The sequence below is a fragment of the Triticum aestivum genome, chromosome 3A, assembly GCF_018294505.1.
Source record: "Triticum aestivum cultivar Chinese Spring chromosome 3A, IWGSC CS RefSeq v2.1, whole genome shotgun sequence".
NCBI lineage: Eukaryota > Viridiplantae > Streptophyta > Magnoliopsida > Poales > Poaceae > Triticum > Triticum aestivum.
The window spans coordinates 133,284,103-133,305,254 of NC_057800.1; positions in this window are offsets into that span (position 1 = coordinate 133,284,103).

Sequence of the window (21,152 nt, forward strand, 5' to 3'; positions counted from 1 at the left end):
GTTTCAATGAGCTAAAGATACGATTGACAACTGCACCTGTATTAACTCTTCCAGATATCTACCGCAGTTTTGATGTGTACTGTGACGCCTCCAGACAAGGACTTGGATGCGTACTTATGCAAGACAGCAAGGTAGTAGCATATGCATCGCAATAGCTACGACCCCACGAAGGAAATTATCCTACTCATGATTTGGAATTGGCCGCGGTGGTTCATGCGCTAAAAATTTGGAGACACTACCTCATTGGAAAAAGGTGCCAAATTTTTACTGATCACAAAAGTCTCAAGTATATATTTACTTAGCCGGATTTAAATCTCCGTCAACGAAGATGGCTTGAGTTGGTCAAGGATTATGATCTTGGAATAAATTACCACCCGGGTAAGGCTAACGTGGTTGCCGATACACTCAGTCGAAAGCCTGTCAGCCTAAATGTCATATTGAAATCCTTGCCTCCTAAACTTCAAGAGGAGATCGCTCAGCTCAACCTGGTCATTGTTAATGCTGGCGTCGCTAATGTTTTGGAAGTCACCCCACACTTGAGGAAGAGATCCACAAGGCCCAGCCAGCTGACATCAAGCTACAAAAACGTGTCAAGAGCCCGGTGGTAGGGCAGACCCCAGATTTCTCAAAGGACAAACTCGGTACCCTCCGATTCCGTGGAAGGATTTGTGTACCCAATCAGCTAGACATAAAGAAGAAAATCTTGTCGGAAGCACATGAATCCTCATATTTCATTCACTCGGGAGGTACGAAAATTTATGAGGACCTTAGAAAAATATTCTGGTGGGATGGAATGAAGAGAGATATTGCCTATTTTGTGGCCTGTTGCGACATATGCAAAAAGGTGAAGGCAGAGCATTAGAAGCCAGTCGGACTCCTCCAACCGATGTCGGTCTCACGATGAAAATGGGATGCCGTTTGTATGGATTTCATTACAGGACTGCCTAAGACTCAGCGAGGCAATGATGCAATCTGGGTCATAGTGGACACCTTAACTAAGGTTGCTCACTTCATTCCGTTTAGCACCAGATATCGAGCGGATCAACTTGCACAGCTGTATGTATCCAGAATAGTCAGTCTGCATGGAGTCCCCCGAACCATCACTTCCGATCGAGGTTCCCTGTTTACCTCCACTTTTTGGTCATGTCTCCATCAAGCCTTGGGGACAGCGCTGAAATGTAGTACTACTTATCATCCTCAGACGAATGGACAGATAGAGTGGGTAAACCAAATACTCGAGGATATGTTGCGAGCCTGTGCTTTATCCCAAGAACCTAAATGGGAAGACTGCTTGCCATTTTCCGAGTTTTCATATAACAACAACTTCCAGACCAGTCTAAAAATGTCACGGTATGAAGCTTTGTATGGCCGTAAGTGTCACACTCCTTTAAATTGTTCTCAAACTGGAGATAGCCGTATCTTCGGAACGGATCTCATGATGGAAGCTGAGCAACAAGTTAAGGAAATTAGGGACAGATTGCAATTGGCTAAATCTCGCTAGAAGAGTTATTATGATGCAAAGCACCGACATATCAGTTTTGAACCCGGAGAACACATATACCTCCGAGTCACTCCTATGAAAGGAGTCAAGAGATTTCCGACTCGTGGAAAGTTAGCACCTAGATTTATTGGTCCATTTCCTGTCATGTCCCGAGTTGGCTCTGTTGCATATCAGTTGGAACTACCCCCTGAATTGTCGGACATGCACAACGTGTTTCATGTTTGCCAGTTAAGGCGATGTATATCCCCGCCTAAGAAAAGGACTGTATGGCTGAGATAGAATTGGCAAATGATTTAACCTATGAAGAAAGACCGTTTAGAATTTTGCATCAGATGGAAAGGGTCACTCGCAGTAAAGTAAGAAAATTCTACAAAGTTCAGCGGGAGCATCACATAGAGTCAGAATCAACTTGGGAGCGGGAAGAATTTCTACAGTCACATTATCCAGAGTGGTTTTCCCAAGCAACCGAATCTCAAGGACGAGATTCATTCTAAGTGGGGGAGGTTTGTGACAGCCTGGTTTTTGCCCTCCTTTATTTGCCTGGTTTTTCATTTGAATTGATTTTGAAATTTGGAGTTTTTGAACCTTTTCATATGGACTTAAACACTTGGGTACCCTTGTCTTTCACCCAAGTGCATCATTTATCTCCCTAACCATCATTCTCTCTCTGATCCTACCCAAAATAATATTTGGAATATTTTTCTTAAATGAAAAATATTCATTTTCCTCTCTAAAACCCTAGCTAGTTCAATGAGCTCCAAAGCAACCCCAATTTTTCTGGCTCACAAAAATCTGAGAAAATTCACAAATATTCTTTGAACCCTAGGGCACCTTCTTGAGTAAAAATATTTCATCACTTTTTGGAATATTTCTGCTACAGAAAATATTTTCTGTTCTGGACAGAAATGGTGGTTTCTACAGCAACTACCATTTTACTTGCTCCATTGTGCCTGAACTTTCTTGTGCATCATCACCTTAGTAGATGATGGCTAGCCTCCAAAGCACAGCCCCCAACTCCCAGCCATTTGACCTCAGTAACCACTCAAAGTTATTGATCAAAAACTTACCTGGCTTGTAAAATCTTCTCTACTGCATCAGGAGCCAAACCAAAGCGTGGTAATCTTCAAAACTACCACGAACAACAAGCCAGACATGATCTTTGGACGTTGGTCGGCCTGAGGGAAGAGTTCACGCAATGACCACGCATGTCCATGGTGCCAGCATGCGTGTCGACGCGCTCTGAGTGCCACCGAGCACTCCGTTTCGCATGTGCTCGCTCCCCCGGTTGCCCGAGCATGCCAAACTTCGCCACCATCTTCCTCTCAACTCCATTAACTCCCCCTGGCACTCGCCGACGCCGGACCTCGCCGCAGCGAGCACGAGCACGGTCCAGCCAACGCCACAATGCGCTCTGCACTGTGCTCGTCACCTTCCTCTTGATCTTGTGCTTGTCCCCGTTCTCCCACAGTTCTCGCGTGAGTTGCGTCGCCTTCTCCTCCTCTTACTAATGCCGCTCGTCACCGGGCGCAGTGTCCATGTGTTGCCGGCAGAGCCCGATCCACCCCGACGCTCACCTATAAAAGGAGCCACCCCCAGCCTCCTCGAGCACCATCCTCCACTCCCAAACACTCTAAAAACATGTAGATAGCCGTAGCCCGGCCGGGCAGGCTGCGGGCCACCGTCCCTGAGATCGAGCTCTCTGGCAATCCCCTCAGGTCGTCGCGGTAGCTCCAGCCCCTCCCAGGCTAGGGCGACCCTTCCAGAGCCTCCGCCTCTCTCCGGTGAAGCCGTCCCGTCCACTTGGAGCCCCTGGAGTTGCCTTTGCTCGCAGTCTTCCTCATCTCCGACGACCACCGCTCTCTGCCTCCGCTTGCGAGGTTGATTCCGACGCTGTCCGACCACCCCTAGCTACGCTACGGGTACGAGCAGGTGCGCCTCCATCCCCTCTCTCGATCCCTCCCTCTCGTTTGGGCTAAGGAGCCCTCGACGCCGGCGAGAGCTCCGGCGAAGCTGCGACCCCCTCTGTTTCCTCCTCGCTCCCCCTCACCTGACTAGCGGGGCTTGCTAGTCAGCCACTCTATACGCGCATGAGCGGTACGAGTGGTGGCGCCCTGAGGCTTTATGCCTTCAATGTCACCCCCTAGTCTGTTTTATGTAAATTCAAATTCATTTCATTTACAGAGAGCTTCAAACAGCTATAACTCTTCAACCATAAGTCCAAATGAATTGATTCTTTTTGCATTGTGTTCTTTGCAAAGAAATCTAGCAGATCACAAAAGATGAGATTTTTTGTGCTGCCTAGATTTTTTGGTGATTTTCAGAAGGGTTCTTGATATTTTCTTCTTTTGTTTAAAATTATTTTCAGAGGGTGAGGCTTGTCTTGAGGATCACCAGAAGGCTTGTGAACCTCATCTGCACTAAGGCAAGCCACAACAACATATTCATGGTGCCATTTCAATATTTATGATATTCTTACTTGAATGAAAAGTTTAATCCATGCATTTAAATAACTATTATGTTATTTTTATTCTGTTTAGTGCTTGTTTCAGTTAATATGCTTGATTTACAGAATGTTTGAAACTAACTTAGCTGGTAAAGAATCTAGGATTCATTTGTGATGATCAAAGAATAATATTGTGATACAAATGAGTAATTACTTAAAGTTATTTTCTTGCATGAGTAAAATAATAAAAATTTGCTAGAAAATATTCTGGTTAAAGTAAGGTTTTTCCTAACCAGAAAAGTGGCATAAGTTGTTGATGATTATGCTTAGTGTGAATATGGTTGACTCAGTCATTTCCATTAATATGTGATGCATAGGTTAAGTTGCATTTCATGGCATACTATGACACCGCTTATTTTTACTTTAAGTTGAACCTAAATATAACTCAACTTGAACATATCGATGGCCGGGTCATGGTGCCACTGAATTGAGTTTTTTCCAGTGCAACCACATTTGCCTTATGGGAGGCCTTGATTCGGTCCATTGTCATGCCTCTGGTCGGTGCCTCCAACTAAGGAAGGTTATGGGCTTGCTTACCCTGGCCTGGTAAGAAAACATAACCTTGTGTGCCCTTTGTTGAGATTATGGTACCGGGTCTCCTTGTGGGATCGTTTTGGCCACGACGGTGGTCGTTGTGTCTTTGGTAGACACGGGGCCACCCAGGACTTGCCCAGTGGGGATTGTGTCGGTGTGGCCGGGAGAGTGTCATGGCAAAGGAGGGGTTTCGTCGGAATGCCGTTGGTCCACCCGAATGGGAGTGCGAGGCCATGGGTTCTGTGGTGTGGGTAAAGTGTGCTACGTCTGCAGAGTGTATAATCTATCGATAGCCGAGTCCACGGTCACGGACACGCTCGTAGTAGGTCCCACCATGGGTCAATGTTTAATAAATTTTGCACACTAAGTTATGAACTTTGCACTGTTGATGATGGCGGAAAGGCCATCGAGATGTTCGAGACCAAGCATTGGTCATGGTTGTGATCACCGTAAGGATCACGAGCCACCTATGTCAAGACCACAATGATGGTTTGTGTGTGATCCGAGACGATCACTGTTGGTAAGTTGGTCCCGAGGGACGTTTAGCACAAGAGAATGATCACAACATGCTGAAATAATATTGCATTATTAATTGGTTAATTATCATGATATTGTTTGTCATTATAATTATGCCTGTTGTGATCTTGCAAGTACATTCAATGTACTGACCTGGCGTGTCATGCCAGATTTTAGGAAAGTCTCGTTGGAAAGGAGCGCTGCTCGAGTCTAGATCGTGTCCACATCGGTGTCCCTATGCTATGGAGTTTCCGCTACGACGTTGTTCCGCTGCCGCATAGTTGTTTTGATCAAGGCCCCTTTACGTTCACTAATTAATGTACATATTGTTCAGCTGCACCATCTGTGCCGCTTGGCCTCGACTCCGTTGTAATATAAACTTTGGTCCGCTAGCATCAATAAAGCGGTTGTTTTCTGTACCAAGATGTTGTGTGTTGCAAGAAGACATGGTCTCTGGGCTGGCAATGCATGGTGAACCGGTCGCTTTGAGCCAGGGTGCCACAACGTGTGGAGTAATAGTAGTAGATGCAGAATCGTTTTGGTCTACTTGACACGGACGTGATGCCTATGTTCATGATCATTGCCTAGATATTTGATACGTCTCCAACGTATCTATAATTTTTGATTGTTCCATGCTATTATACTATCCATCTTAGATGTTTTATATGCATTTATATGCTATTTTATATGATTTTTGGGACTAACTTATTAACCCAGAGCCTAGTGCTAGTTTCTGTTTTTCCTTGTTTTTGAGTATCGCAGAAAAGGAAAATCAAACAGAGTCCAATTGACCTGAAATTTGACGGATATTATTTTTGGACCAGAAGAAGCCCACGGAGCATCGGAGATGGACCAGAAGAGTCCCGGGCTGCCCACGAGGGTGGGGGCGTGCCCACCCCCTAGGCGCGCCCCCTGCCTCGTGGATAGCCCGGAGACCCACTGACTTATTCCCGACACCAATACGTCTCATATACCCCCAAACTTCCAGAAAGAAACCTAGATCAGGAGTTCCGCCGCCGCAAGCCTCTGTAGCCACCGAAAACCAATCTAGACCCATTCTGGCACCCTGCCGAAGGGGGGGATCTCTCTCCGGTGGCCATCTTCATCATCCCGACGCTCTCCATGACGAGGAGGGAGTAGTTCACCCTAGGGGTTGAGGGTATGTACCAGTAGCTATGTGTTTGATCTCTCTCTCTCTCGTGTTCTTGATACGACATGATCTTGATGTATCACGAGCTTTGCTATTATAGTTGGATCTTATGATGTTTCTCCTCCTCTACTCTCTTGTAATGGATTGAGTTTTCCCTTTGAAGTTATCTTATCGGATTGAGTCTTTAAGGATTTGAGAACACTTGATGTATGTCTTGCATGTGCTTATCTGTGGTGACAATGGGATATTCACGTGATCTACTTGATGTATGTCTTGCATGTGCTTATCTGTGGTGACAATGGGATATTCACGTGATCTACTTGATGTATGTTTTGGTGATCAACTTGCGGGTTCAGTGACCTTGTGAACTTATGCATAGGGTTGGCACACGTTTTCGTCTTGACTCTCCGGTACAAACTTTGGGGCACTCTTTGAAGTTCTTTGTGTTGGTTGAATAGATGAATCTGAGATTGTGTGATGCATATCGTATAATCATACCCACGGATACTTGAGGTGACATTGGAGTATCTAGGTGACATTAGGGTTTTGGTTGATTCGTGTCTTAAGGTGTTATTCTAGTACAAACTCTATGATAGATTGAAGGGAAATAATAGCTTCGTGTTATTTTACTACGGACCCTTGAATAGATCGATCAGAAATGATAACTATGAGGTGGTTTTGTACCCTACAATAATCTCTTAGTTTGTTCTCCGCTATTAGTGACTTTGGAGTGACTCTTTGTTGCATGTTGAGGGATAGTTATATGATCCAGCATGTGAGGAAATAAAAAAAGAGAAAGAGTCTCCAAAAAGGGAAGTCTCTAAAAAAATGAGAGAAAAAGAGAGAAGGGACAATGCTACTATCCTTTTTTCCACACTTGTGCTTCAAAGTAGCACCATGGTCTTCATTATCGAGAGTCTCTTATTTTGTCAGTTTCATATACTAGTGGGAATTTTCGTTATAGAACTTGGCTTGTATATTCCAACGATGGGCTTCCTCAAATGCCCTAGGTCTTTGTGAGCAAGCAAGTTGGATGCACACCCACTTAGTTTCTTTTGTTGAGCTTTCATACATTTGTAGCTCTAGTGCATCCGTTGCATGGCAATCCCTACTCACTCACATTGATATCTATTGATGGGCATCTCCATAGCCCATTAATATGGCTAGTTGATGTGAGACCATCTTCCTCTTTTTGGTCTTCTCCACAACCACCATTCTATTCCACCTATAGTGCTATGTCCATGGCTCACGCTCATGTATTGCGTGAAAGTTAAAAAAGTATGAAAATACCAAAGTATGAAACAATTGCTTGGCTGAAACCGGGGTTGTGCATGATTTGAGTATTTCGTGTGACGAAGATGGAGCATAGCCAAACTATATGATTTTGTAAGGATGAACTTTCTTTGGCCATGTTATTTTGAGAAGACATGCTTACTTTGTTAGTATGCTTGAACTATTATTATTCTTATATTGATATTAAACTTTTGTCTTGAATCTTTCGGATCTGAACACTCATGCCACAATAAAGAAAATTACATTGATAATTATGTTAGGTAGCATTCCCAGGGGGGTAGGCGCGCCCCGACCCTCGTGGGCCCCATGGAGCTCCACCGACCTATTTCTTCCGTCTATATATACTCTTATACCCTAAAAACATCAGGTGGAGCCATGAAACTACTTTTCCACCGCTGCAACCTTCTGTACCTGTGAGATCCCATCTTGGGGACTTTTGCGGCGCTCCACCGGAGGGGGAATCGATCACAAAGGGCTTCTACATCAACACCATAGCCTCTTCGATGATGTGTGAGTAGTTTACTGATAACCCACATGTATAGGGGATCACAACAGTTTTCGTGGGTAGAGTATTCAACCCAAATTTATTGATTCGACACAAGGGGAGCCAAAGAATATTCTCAAGTATTAGCAGTTGAGTTGTCAATTCAACCATACCTGGATAACTTAATATCTACAGCAAAGTATTTAGTAGCAAAGTAGTATGGAAGTAACGGTAACGGTGCCAAAGGTAACTGTAGCAGTTTTTATAGGAACTGTAACCATGGCAATGGTAAAGTAACTAAGCAAAGATCAATATATGAAAAGCTCGTAGGCAATGGATCAGTGATGGATAATTATGTCGGATGCGGTTCATCATGTAAGAGTTATAACATAGGGTGACACAGAACTAGCTCCAATTCATCAATGTAATGTAGGCATGTATTCCGAATATAGTCATACGTGCTTATGGAAAAGAACTTGCATGACATCTTTTGTCCTACCCTCCCGTGGCAGCGGGGTCCTATTGGGAACTAAGGGATATTAAGGCCTCCTTTTAATAGAGTACCGGACCAAAGCATTAACACTTAGTTAATACATGAACTCCTCAAACTACGGTCATCATCGGGAGTAGTCCCGATTATTGTCACTTTGGGGTTGCCGGATCATAACACATAGTAGGTGACTATTCACTAGTAGAAAAAGGGTCAAACATGAACCAGATTAGTGTCGGTTCGAATGGCTATGCATTAGTGCCTGTTCGTAATTACCCTTTAGTACCGGTTCCTGCCACGAACCGGTACTAAAGGGGTGGTGGCAGGCTGGCGTCAGGCCAAGGCCCCACGAGCCCCTTTAGTGACGGTTTGTGACACAAACCGGTACTAAAGGTCTAACCTATAGTACTGGTTTGCGTCACCAACCGGCACTACAGAGTCTTAACCTATAGTCCCGGTTGAAGACACAAACCGACACTATAGGGCAATTTTCAAACTCTACCCCCCCTATGTATCGCCATTTCAGTTTTGAAAAAATCAAAAGAAAATGATAAAAACTTCAAAAAATAAAATCCTTTGAGAGGTAGTTATATTACTACATCTACTAGTTAGGAAAATTTGAAAACTTAAATTTGGACATGTTTTGCAAAAAGTGTAGGGAAAATATAAAACGGCTATAACTTTTGCATACGATGTCGGAAAAAACGTATAATGTATAAAAAATTCAGGCAGGACACTCCCCCGAGCCGTACGTTCCACCACCGCCTCCACCGCCAAATCTGCCCTCCACCGAGCAAATTATGTGTATGTTTGAGGAAAGAAAGAACAACGATCTGATTGAAAAATTAAGAAGTGTGCAAGCTATGGTTGGACAAAATGGAAATCAGAACAGTCATTACTCCAAGCTGTCAGGTTTTTAAAGGACCAAGCCACCCAGTTTCAGTCAGGTTGTTGATCCCTTGGATGCAGACGATTGGTTGTGTACCACTGAGAAAAAGCTTGGGATTGCTCTTACTGAAGAAAAGGATAAAGTTCCATTTTCAACTCATTATCTTGAAGGCGCTGCTGCCATATGGTGGGAAAATGCAAAAGCCATGTGGCCTGCTAATGAAGAAATCACCTGGGAAAAATTCAAGAAGCAGTTCCGGGAATATCATATCCCTACTGGAGTTATGAAGACTAAGCAGCGTGAATTTCTCGCACTCGTCCAAGGAAATCAGTCTGTGGGGAATATTTGCAAAAATTCAATCATTTGGCCCGTTACTCCCTTTATGACATGGCCACCGAAGAAAGAAAGATTGACAGATTTCTTGGTGGATTAAATCTGCAACTCTGGTGTACTCTCAGTATGTTTGATTTTCCAGATTTCCAAACTCTGGTGAACAAGGCTTTCATTGCTGAAAGGGAGCACAAGCTGGTATTCGATGGTAGGCTTGTTAACAATGACAACAAGCGTAAGTTTGAGCCAAAGAAGGATGGGCAACCAGTGCAAAAGGTTCGTACCTGGCAGCAGACTCATGTGGAATACAAGCCCAATTGGCAACAAAATGTTAACAAGACCACCACTCAAGTAAATAATGTTGTGACCAACCCTGTGCACGAGGAGCACTAGCACAACAATTCTTGCTTCAGTTGTGGGCAAAACGTACATTATGCCAGACAGTGCCCCAAGAACACCAAAGCAAATGCTCTAGTCAGGCCACAAGTCAACTATATCGAGTCATGTCCGACCCAGCAAAACTTTACTGGGTACGTACATCACCTCTCCGCTGACGAAGCCCAAGAGAACCCCGAAGTCGTCATTGGTATGTTTGCTGTTAATAACATATCTGCAGTAATTTTATTTGACTCTGGGGCTTCCCACTCTTTTATTTCTCGTAGTTTTGTTGCCCAAAACAACTTCCCTTGTTCGATTTTGGGCAAAAATATGCTGGTACAAACCCCGGGATCTTTAATCAAGAGCAATCTGGTCTGTCGCAATCTGGAAATCAATATCAACGGAGTCGGTTTTCCAATTTCTTTGATAATTCTTGAGTCCGACAAGTTGGATGTTATATTGGGTATGAACTGGTTGACCCAATATCAAGTTTGCATAAACTGCGCAACCCGAGAAGTCACTTTGACCAGTCAGAATGGGCAGACTACCAATTTCTATGCTCGCAGAAGCATACCCAAGAAAGAGATGGTCTTCACCACTGTGGCTGAATTGGAATCAATTCCTGTGGTCAGTGAGTTTCCTGATGTATTTCTAGAAGAGTTGCTGGGCATGCCGCCAGATCGAGAGCTTGAGTTTGCAATAGATCTTGTGCCCGGAACCGCACCGTTATACAAGAAGTATTATCGGATGCCTCATCATAATTAGTAGAGCTAAAGAAGCAGCTCGATGAATTGCTCCGGAAAGGATATATCCGTCCCAACTCTTCACCATGGGGATCACCTACTATTTTCGTGGACAAAAAGGATGGCAGTCTCTGCATGTGTGTGGATTACCGACAATTGAATGAGGTCACCATCAAATATAAATATCTGCTACCACGGATTGATGATCTGTTTGATCAGATCAGTGGGGACAAGGTATTCTCTAAAATAGATTTACGGACCAGATATCATCATCTCAAGATTAAAAAGGAAGATATTCCTAAGACCGCATTCACTACTCGGTACGGTCTTTATGAATATATAGTTGTGTCCTTTGGTCTCACCAATGCCCCTACTTTCTTCAAGCATATGATAAACAAAGTATTCACGAACTTCCTCGACAAGTTTGTGGTAGTCTTCATCGATGACATACTCATTTACTCCAAGGATGAAAAGGATCACAAGAATCACCTCCCAGCAGAGCTACAGCAAAACAGCCACCATCAGCTTTACGCCAAATTCAGTAAATGTGAGTTTTGGCTCAAGCAAGTTGGGTTTCTCGGACATATACTATCCGTTGAAGGCATAGCCGTGGACCCGAGCAAAGTAAAGGATGTGCTCGATTGGTTGCCACCCACAACCGTAAGACAAATCCGAAGTTTCCTTGTATTAGCCAGATATTATCATCATTTCATTGAAGGATTTTCCAAGATTGCTAAACCCGTGATAGAGCTGCTCAAAAAGGATAAGAAGTTTGAATGGACTGAGGACTGTGAGAAAAGTTTCAACGAGCTAAAGATACGATTGACAACTGCACCTGTATTAACTCTTCCAGATATCTACCGCAGTTTTGATGTGTACTGTGACGCCTCCAGACAAGGACTTGGATGCGTACTTATGCAAGACTGCAAGGTAGTAGCATATGCATCACAACAGCTATGACCCCACGAAGGAAATTATCCTACTCATGATTTGGAATTGGCCGCGGTGGTTCATGCGCTAAAAATTTGGAGACACTACCTCATTGGAAAAAGGTGCCAAATTTTTACTGATCACAAAAGTCTCAAGTATATATTTACTTAGCCGGATTTAAATCTCCGTCAACGAAGATGGCTTGAGTTGGTCAAGGATTATGATCTTGGAATAAATTACCACCCGGGTAAGGCTAACGTGGTTGTCGATACACTCAGTCGAAAGCCTGTCAGCCTAAATGTCATATTGAAATCCTTGCCTCCTAAACTTCAAGAGGAGATCGCTCAGCTCAACCTGGTCATTGTTAATGCTGGCCTCGCTAATGTTTTGGAAGTCACCCCCACACTTGAGGAAGAGATCCACAAGGCCCAGCCAGCTGACATCGAGCTACAAAAACGTGTCAAGAGCCCGGTGGTAGGGCAGACCCCAGATTTCTCAAAGGACAAACTCGGTACCCTCTGATTCCGTGGAAGGATTTGTGTACCCAATCAGCTAGACATAAAGAAGAAAATCTTGTCGGAAGCACATGAATCCTCATATTTCATTCACCCGGGAGGTACGAAAATATATGAGGACCTTAGAAAAATATTCTGGTGGGATGGAATGAAGAGAGATATTGCTTATTTTGTGGCCTGTTGCGACATATGCAAAAAGGTGAAGGCAGAGCATTAGAAGCCAGCCGGACTCCTCCAACCGCTACCGGTCTCGCGATGAAAATGGGATGCCGTTTGTATGGATTTCATTACAGGACTGCCTAAGACTTAGCGAGGCAATGATGCAATCTGGGTCATAGTGGACACCTTAACTAAGGTTGCTCACTTCATTCCGTTCAGCACCAGATATCGAGCGGATCAACTTGCACAACTTTATGTATCCAGAATAGTCAGTCTGCATGGAGTCCCCCGAACCATCACTTCCGACCGAGGTTCCCTGTTTACCTCCGCTTTTTGGTCATGTCTCCATCAAGCCTTGGGGACAGCGTTGAAATGTAGTACTACTTATCATCCTCAGACGGATGGACAGATAGAGTGGGTAAACCAAATACTCGAGGATATGTTGCGAGCCTGTGCTTTATCCCAAGAACCGAAGTGGGAAGACTGCTTGCCATTTTCCGAGTTTTCATATAACAACAGCTTCCAGACCAGTCTAAAAATGTCACGGTATGAAGCTTTGTATGGCCGTAAGTGTCGCACTCCTTTAAATTGTTCTCAAACTGGAGATAGCCGTATCTTCGGAACGGATCTCATGATGGAAGTTGAGCAACAAGTTAAGGAAATTAGGGACAGATTGCAATTGGCTAAATCTCGATAGAAGAGTTATTATGATGCAAAGCACCGACAGGTCAGTTTTGAACCCAGAGAACACGTATACCTCCGAGTCACTCCTATGAAAGGAGTCAAGAGATTTCTGACTCGTGGAAAGTTAGCACCTAGATTTATTGGTCCATTTCCTGTCATGTCCTGAGTGGGCTCTGTTGCATATCAGTTGGAACTACCCCCTGAATTGTCGGACGTGCACAACGTGTTTCATGTTTGCCAGTTAAGGCGATGTATATCCCCGCCTGAGAAAAGGACTGTATGGCTGAGATAGAATTGGCAAATGATTTAACCTATGAAGAAAGACCGTTTAGAATTTTGCATCAGATGGAAAGGGTCACTCGCAGTCAAGTAAGAAAATTCTACAAAGTTCAGCGGGAGCATCACATAGAGTCAGAATCAACTTGGGAGCGGGAAGAATTTCTACAGTCACATTATCCAGAGTGGTTTTCCCAAGCAATTGAATCTCAAGGACGAGATTCATTCTAAGTGGGGGAGGTTTGTGACAGCCTGGTTTTTGCCCTCCTTTATTTGCCTGGTTTTTCATTTGAATTGATTTTGAAATTTGGAGTTTTTGAACCTTTTCATATGGACTTAAACACTTGGGTACCCTTGTCTTTCACCCAAGTGCATCATTTATCTCCCTAAGCATCATTCTCTCTCTGATCCTACCAAAAATAATATTTGGAATATTTTTCTTAAATGAAAAATATTCATTTTCCTCTCTAAAACCCTAGCTAGTTCAATGACCTCCAAAGCAACCCCAATTTTTCTGGCTCACAAAAATCTGAGAAAATTCACAAATATTCTTTGAACCCTAGGGCACCTTCTTGAGTAAAAATATTTCATCACTTTTTGGAATATTTCTGCTACAGAAAATATTTTCTGTTCTGGACAGAAATGGTGGTTTCTACAGCAACTACCATTTTACTTGCTCCATTGTGCCTGAACTTTCTTGTGCATCATCACCTTAGTAGATGATGGCTAGCCTCCAAAGCACAGCCCCCAACTCCCAGCCATTTGACCTCAGTAACCACTCAAAGTTATTGATCAAAAACTTACCTGGCTTGTAAAATCTTCTCTACTTCATCAGGAGCCAAACCAAAGCGTGGTAATCTTCAAAACTACCACGAACAACAAGCCAGACATGATCTTTGGATGTTGGTCGGCCTGAGGGAAGAGTTCACGCAGTGACCACGCATGTCCATGATGCCAGCATGCGTGTCGACGCGCTCTGAGTGCCGCCGAGCACTCTGTTTCGCGCGTGCTCGCTTCCCCGGCTGCCCGAGCATGCCAAACTTCGCCACCATCTTCCTCTCAACTCCATTAACTCCCCCTGGCACTCGCCGACGCCGGACCTCGCCGCAGCGAGCACAGGCACGGTCCAGCCAACGCCATAGTGCGCTCTGCACTGTTCTCGTCACCTTCCTCTTGATCTTGTGCTTGTCCCCGTTCGCCCACAGTTCTCGCGTGAGTTGCGTCGCCTTCTCCTCCTCTTGCTGATGCCGCTCGTCACCAGGTGCAGTGTCCATGTGTTGCCGGCGGAGCCCGATCCACCCCGATGCTCGCCTATAAAAGGAGCCACCCCCAGCCTCCTCGAGCACCATCCTCCACTCCCACACACTCCAAAAACATGTAGGTAGTCATAGCCCGTCCGGGCAGGCCGCGGGCCACCGTCCCTGAGCTCGAGCTCTCTGGCGATCCCCTTAGGTCGTCGCGGTAGCTCCAGCCCCTCCCAGGCTAGGGCGACCCTTCCAGAGCCTCCGCCTCTCTCCGGTGAAGCCGTCCCGTCCACTTGGAGCCCCTGGAGTTGCCTCTGCTCACGGTCTTCCTCATCTCTGACGACCACCGCTCTCTGCCTCCGCTTGCGAGGTCGATTCCGACGCCGTCCGACCAACCCTAGCTACGCTACGGGTACAAGCAGGTGCGCCTCCATCCCCTCTCTCGATCCCTCCCTCTCGTTTGGGCTAAGGAGCCCTTGACGTCGGCGAGAGCTCCGGCGAAGCTGCGACCCCCTCTGTTTCCTCCTCGCTCCCCCTCGCCTGACTAGCAGGGCCCGCTAGTCAGCCACTCTGTATGCGTGCGAAGCGGTACGAGTGGTGGTGCCCTGAGGCTTTATGCCTTCAACATCACCCCCTAGTCTGTTTTATGTAAATTCAAATTCATTTCATTTACCAAGAGCTTCAAACAGCTATAACTCTTCAACCATAAGTCCAAATGAATTGATTCTTTTTGCATTGTGTTCTTTGCAAAGAAATCTAGCAGATCACAAAAGATGAGATTTTTTGTGCTGCCTAGATTTTTTGGTGATTTTCAGAAGGGTTCTTGATATTTTCTTCTTGTGTTTAAAATTATTTTCAGAGGGTGAGGCTTGTCTTGAGGATCACCAGAAGGCTTGTGAACCTCATCTGCACTAAGGCAAGCCACAACAACATTTTCATGGTGCCATTTCAATATTTATGATATTCTTACTTGAATGAAAAGTTTAATCCATGCATTTAAATAACTATTATGTTATTTTTATTCTGTTTAGTGCTTGTTTCAGTTAATATGCTTGATTTACAGAATGTTTGAAACTAACTTAGCTGGTAAAGAATCTAGGATTCATTTGTGATGATGAAAGAATAATATTGTGATACAAATGAGTAATTAGTTAAAGTTATTTTCTTGCATGAGTAAAATAATAAAAATTTGCTAGAAAATATTCTGGTTAAAGTAAGGTTTTTCCTAACCAGAAAAGTGGCATAAGTTGTTGATGATTATGCTTAGTGTGAATATGGTTGACTCAGTCATTTCCATTAATATGTGATGCATAGGTTAAGTTGCATTTCATGGCATACTATGACACCGCTTATTTTTATTTTAAGTTGAACCTAAATATAACTCAACTTGAACATATCGTTGGCTGGGTCATGGTGCCACTGAATCGAGTTTTTTCCAGTGCAACCAAATTTGCCTTATGGGAGGCCTTGATTCGGTCCATTGTCATGCCTCTGGTCGGTGCCTCCAACTAAGGAAGGTTATGGGCTTGCTTACCCTGGCCTGGTAAGAAAACATAACCTTGTGTGCCCGTTGTTGAGATTATGGTACCGGGTCTCCTTGTGGCATCGTTTGGGCCACGACGGTGGTCGTTGTGTCTTTGGTAGACACGGGGCCACCCAGGACTCGCCCAGTGTGGATTGTGTCGGTGTGGGCAGGAGAGTGTCATGGCAATGGAGGGGTTTCGTCGGAATGCCATTGGTCCACCCGAATGGGAGTGCGAGGCCATGGGTTCCGTGGTGTGGGTAAAGTGTGCTACGTCTGCGGGGTGTATAATCTATCGATAGCCGAGTCCGTGGTCACGGACACGCTCGTAGTAGGTCCCACCATGGGTCAATGTTTAATAAATTTTGCACACTAAGTTATGAACTTTGCATTGTTGATGATGGCGGAAAGGCCGTCGAGATGTTCGGGACCAAGCATTGGTCGTGGTTGTGATCACCGTAAGGATCACGAGCCACCTATGTCAAGACCACGATGGTGGTTTGTGTGTGATCCAAGAACAATCACTGTTGGTAAGTCGGTCCCGAGGGACGTTTATCACAACAGCATGATCACAACATGCTGAAATAATATTGCATTATTAATTGGTTAATTATCATGATATTGTTTGTCATTATGATTATGCCTGTTGTGATCTTGCAAGTACATTCAATGTACTGACCTGGCATGTCATGCCAGATTTTAGGAAAGTCTCGTTGGAAAGGAGCACTGCTCGAGTGTAGATCGTGTCCACATCGGTGTCCCTGTGCTATGGAGTTTCCGCTATGACGTTGTTCCGCTGCCGCATAGTTGTTTTGATCAAGGCCCCTTTATGTTCACTAATTAATGTACATATTGTTCAGCCGCACCGTCTGTGCCGCTTGGCCTCGACTCCGTTGTAATATAAACTTTGGTCCGCTAGCATCAATAAAGCGGTTGTTTTCTGTACCAAGATGTTGTGTGTTGCAAGAAGACATGGTCTCTGGGTTGGCAATGCATGGTGAACCGGTCGCTCTAAGCCAGGGTGCCACAACGTGTGGAGTAATAGTAGTAGATGCAGAATCGTTTCGGTCTACTTGACACGGGCGTGATGCCTATGTTCATGATCATTGCCTAGATATTTGATACGTCTCCAACGTATCTATAATTTTTGATTGTTCCATGCTATTATACTATCCATCTTAGATGTTTTATATGCATTTATATGCTATTTTATATGATTTTTGGGACTAACTTATTAACCTAGAGCCCAGTGCTAGTTTCTGTTTTTCCTTGTTTTTGAGTATCGCAGAAAAGGAAAACCAAACAGAGTCCAATTGACCTGAAATTTGACAGAGATTATTTTGGGACCAGAAGAAGCCCACGGAGCATCGGAGATGGACCAGAAGAGTCCCGGGATGCCCACGAGGGTGGGGGCGCGCCCACCCCCTAGGCGCGCCCCCTGCCTCGTGGATAGCCCGGAGACCCCCCTGACTTATTCCCGACGCCAATACGTCTCATATATACCCAAACTTCCAGAAAGAAACCTAGATCAGGAGTTCCGCCGCTGCAAGCCTCTGCAGCCACCGAAAACCAATCTAGACCCGTTCCGGCACCCTGCCGGAGGGGGGATCTCTCTCTGGTGGTCATCTTCATCATCCCGATGCTCTCCATGACGAGGAGGGAGTAGTTCACCCTAGGGGTTGAGGGTATGTACTAGTAGCTATGTGTTTGATCTCTCTCTCTCTCTCGTGTTCTTGATTCGACACGATCTTGATGTATCGCGAGCTTTGCTATTATAGTTGGATCTTATGATGTTTCTCCTCCTCTACCCTCTTGTAATGGATTGAGTTTTCCCTTTGAAGTTATCTTATCGGATTGAGTCTTTAAGGATTTGAGAACACTTGATGTATGTCTTGCATGTGCTTATCTATGGTGACAATGGGATATTCACGTGATCTACTTGATGTATGTCTTGCATGTGCTTATCTGTGGTGACAATGGGATATTCACGTGATCTACTTGATGTATGTTTTGGTGATCAACTTGCGGGTTCAGTGACCTTCTGAACTTATGCATAGGGGTTGGCACACGTTTTCGTCTTGACTCTCCGGTACAAACTTTGGGGCACTCTTTGAAGTTCTTTGTGTTGGTTGAATAGATGAATCTGAGATTGTGTGATGCATATCGTATAATCATACCCACGGATACTTGAGGTGACATTGGAGTATCTAGGTGACATTAGGGTTTTGGTTGATTTGTGTCTTAAGGTGTTATTCTAGTACAAACTCTATGATAGATTGAAGGGAAATAATAGTTTCGTGTTATTTTACTACGGACCCTTGAATAGATCAATCAGAAATGATAACTATGAGGTGGTTTTGTACCCTACAATAATCTCTTAGTTTGTTCTCCGCTATTAGTGACTTTGGAGTGACTCTTTGTTGCATGTTGAGGGATAGTTATATGATCCAGTTATGTTATTATTGTTGAGAGAATTTGTACTAGTGAAAGTATGAACCTTGGGCCTTGTTTCAACGCATTGCAATACTGTTTGTGCTCACTTTTATCATTAGTTACCTTGCTGTTTTTATAATTTCATATTACAAAAACCTATATCTACCATCCATATTGCACTTGTATCACCATCTCTTCGCCGAACTAGTGCACCTATACAATTTGCCATTGTATTGGGTGTGTTGGGGACCCAAGAGACTCTTTGTTATTTGGTTGCAGGGTTGTTTGACAGAGACCATCTTCAACCTACGCTTCCCACGGATTGATAAACCTTAGGTCATCCACTTGAGGGAAATTTTCTGGCGCCGTTGCCAGGGAGGTGAGTGCTTAAAGGTATATCTTCAGATCTTGCAATCGAATCTTTTAGTTTCTTTATCACTAGTTTAGTTTATAAAAGAAAACTACAAAAAAATGGAATTAAGGGTGCCTCATATGCTTCATCTTTTTAATGTCTTTCGTGAAAATGATGGGAAGGAAAATTGTGCTCAAGTACTAGAAGAAGAATTACATAGAATGCTTGGCATAAAATATGTGAATGATGAGCATGATTGCAATGTTGTTAGTATGAATTCTTTGAATACCTATGATGCTAATGATATGCAAAGCCACAAGCTTGGGGATGCTATGTTTGATGAAGATGATATTTTTTGTCCCCCAAGTTTTGATGAGATAATTTATTATGATGAAAGCATGCCTTCTATTTATGATGATTATTGTGGTAACACGTATGCCATAAAGAATAAACATAACCATGAAACTGGTCATCATGATTTTAGTTTTCAATTGGATTATGCTTCACATGATAGCTATTTTCTTGAGTTTGCTCCCACTACGGTTGATGAGAATAAATTCGCTTATATGGAGAGTAGTAAAATTTCTATGCAAGTAGATCATGAAAAGAACGCTTTATGTGTTGGTTATATGGTTGAATTCATTCCTGATGCTATTCAAAATTATTATGAAAGAGGATCATATGCTTCTACATATTGCAATAATATAAAGGTTCCTCTCTATGTGTTGAAAATCTTGAAGATTTGCGTGTCTTACCTTCCTATGCTAGTTGTTTCATGTTCCCATAAGTTGTTTGCTCACAAAATTCCTATGCATAGGAAGTGGGTTAGACTTAAATGTGCTAGTCATATGCTTCATGATGCTCCCGTTATGTTTCAATTCTTATCTTTTATGTGAGCATCATTGTCATCATCATGCCTAGCTAAAAAGGCAATAAAGAAAAGTGCTTGTTGGGAGGCAACCCAATTTTATCTTTGTTCTTTGCTTTTTGTTGCTGTTTAGTAATAAATAATTCATATAGCCTCTGGTTATATGCAGTTTTGTGTTTTACTTACTGTTTGTGCCGAGTAGAACCTTTAGGATAACCTATGGTGATAGTTAACTTGATCTTGGTGAAAAACAGAAACTTTTGCACGCACGAGATTAGTTTTCATAAATCACAGGAATGAGATTTTCAGTTGATTCTTTTCGCAGAAGATTAATAAACAAATTTACTAGGACTTCCTAATTTGGCAGAATGTTTGGAGTTCTATAAATATTCACAAGTTACAGATTTCTACTGACTGTTTTGTTTTTGACAGATTCTGTTTTCTATGTGTTGTTTGCTTATTTTGATGAATCTATGAGTAGTATCGGAGGGTATGAACCATAGAGAAGTTGGAATACAATAGATATTACACCAATATGAATTCAGAATGAGTTCACAACAGTACCTCAGTGGTTAAGTTTTGTGTTGTGAAGTTTTCAAGTTTTGGATAAAGATTTGATGGACTATGGAATAAGGAGTGACAAGAGCCTAAGCTTGGGGATGCCCAAGGCACCCCAAGGTAATATTCAAGGACAAACAAGGGCCTAAGCTTGGGGATGCCCCAGAAGGCATCCCTTCTTTCGTCTTCGTTCATCGGTAACTTTACTTGGAGCTATATTTTTATTCACCACATGATATGTGTTTTGCTCGGAGCGTCATTTTATTTTCTTTTGTTTTGCTTGCTGTTTGAATAAAATACCAAGATCGGGATCGCTCGATGGTTAAACCAAGAGCCTAAACAAATTTGAAGCATGAGGTATTTTTTTGATTGTCTTCCTTTGTGTGGAGGTCGGGATCGCGCGATGGTTAACTCCTACCAACCCTTCCCCTAGGGGCATGCATGTAGTACTTTGTTTCCATGACTTGTAGATTTTTGCAGTAAGTATGTGAGTTCTTTATGACTAATGTTGAGTCCATGGATTATACGCACTCTCACCCTTCCATCATTGCTAGCCTCTTCGGTACCGTGCATTGCCCTTTCTCACCTTGAGAAGTTGATGCAAACTTTGGCGGTGCATCCAAACCCCGTGATACGATACGCTCTATCACACATAAGCATCCTCATATCTTCCTCAAAACAGCCAACATGCCTACCTATTATGGTATTTCCACAGCCATTCCAAGATATATTGCCATGCAACTTTCCATTGTTCCATTTATTATGACACGTTCCATCATTGTCATATTGCTTTGAATGAT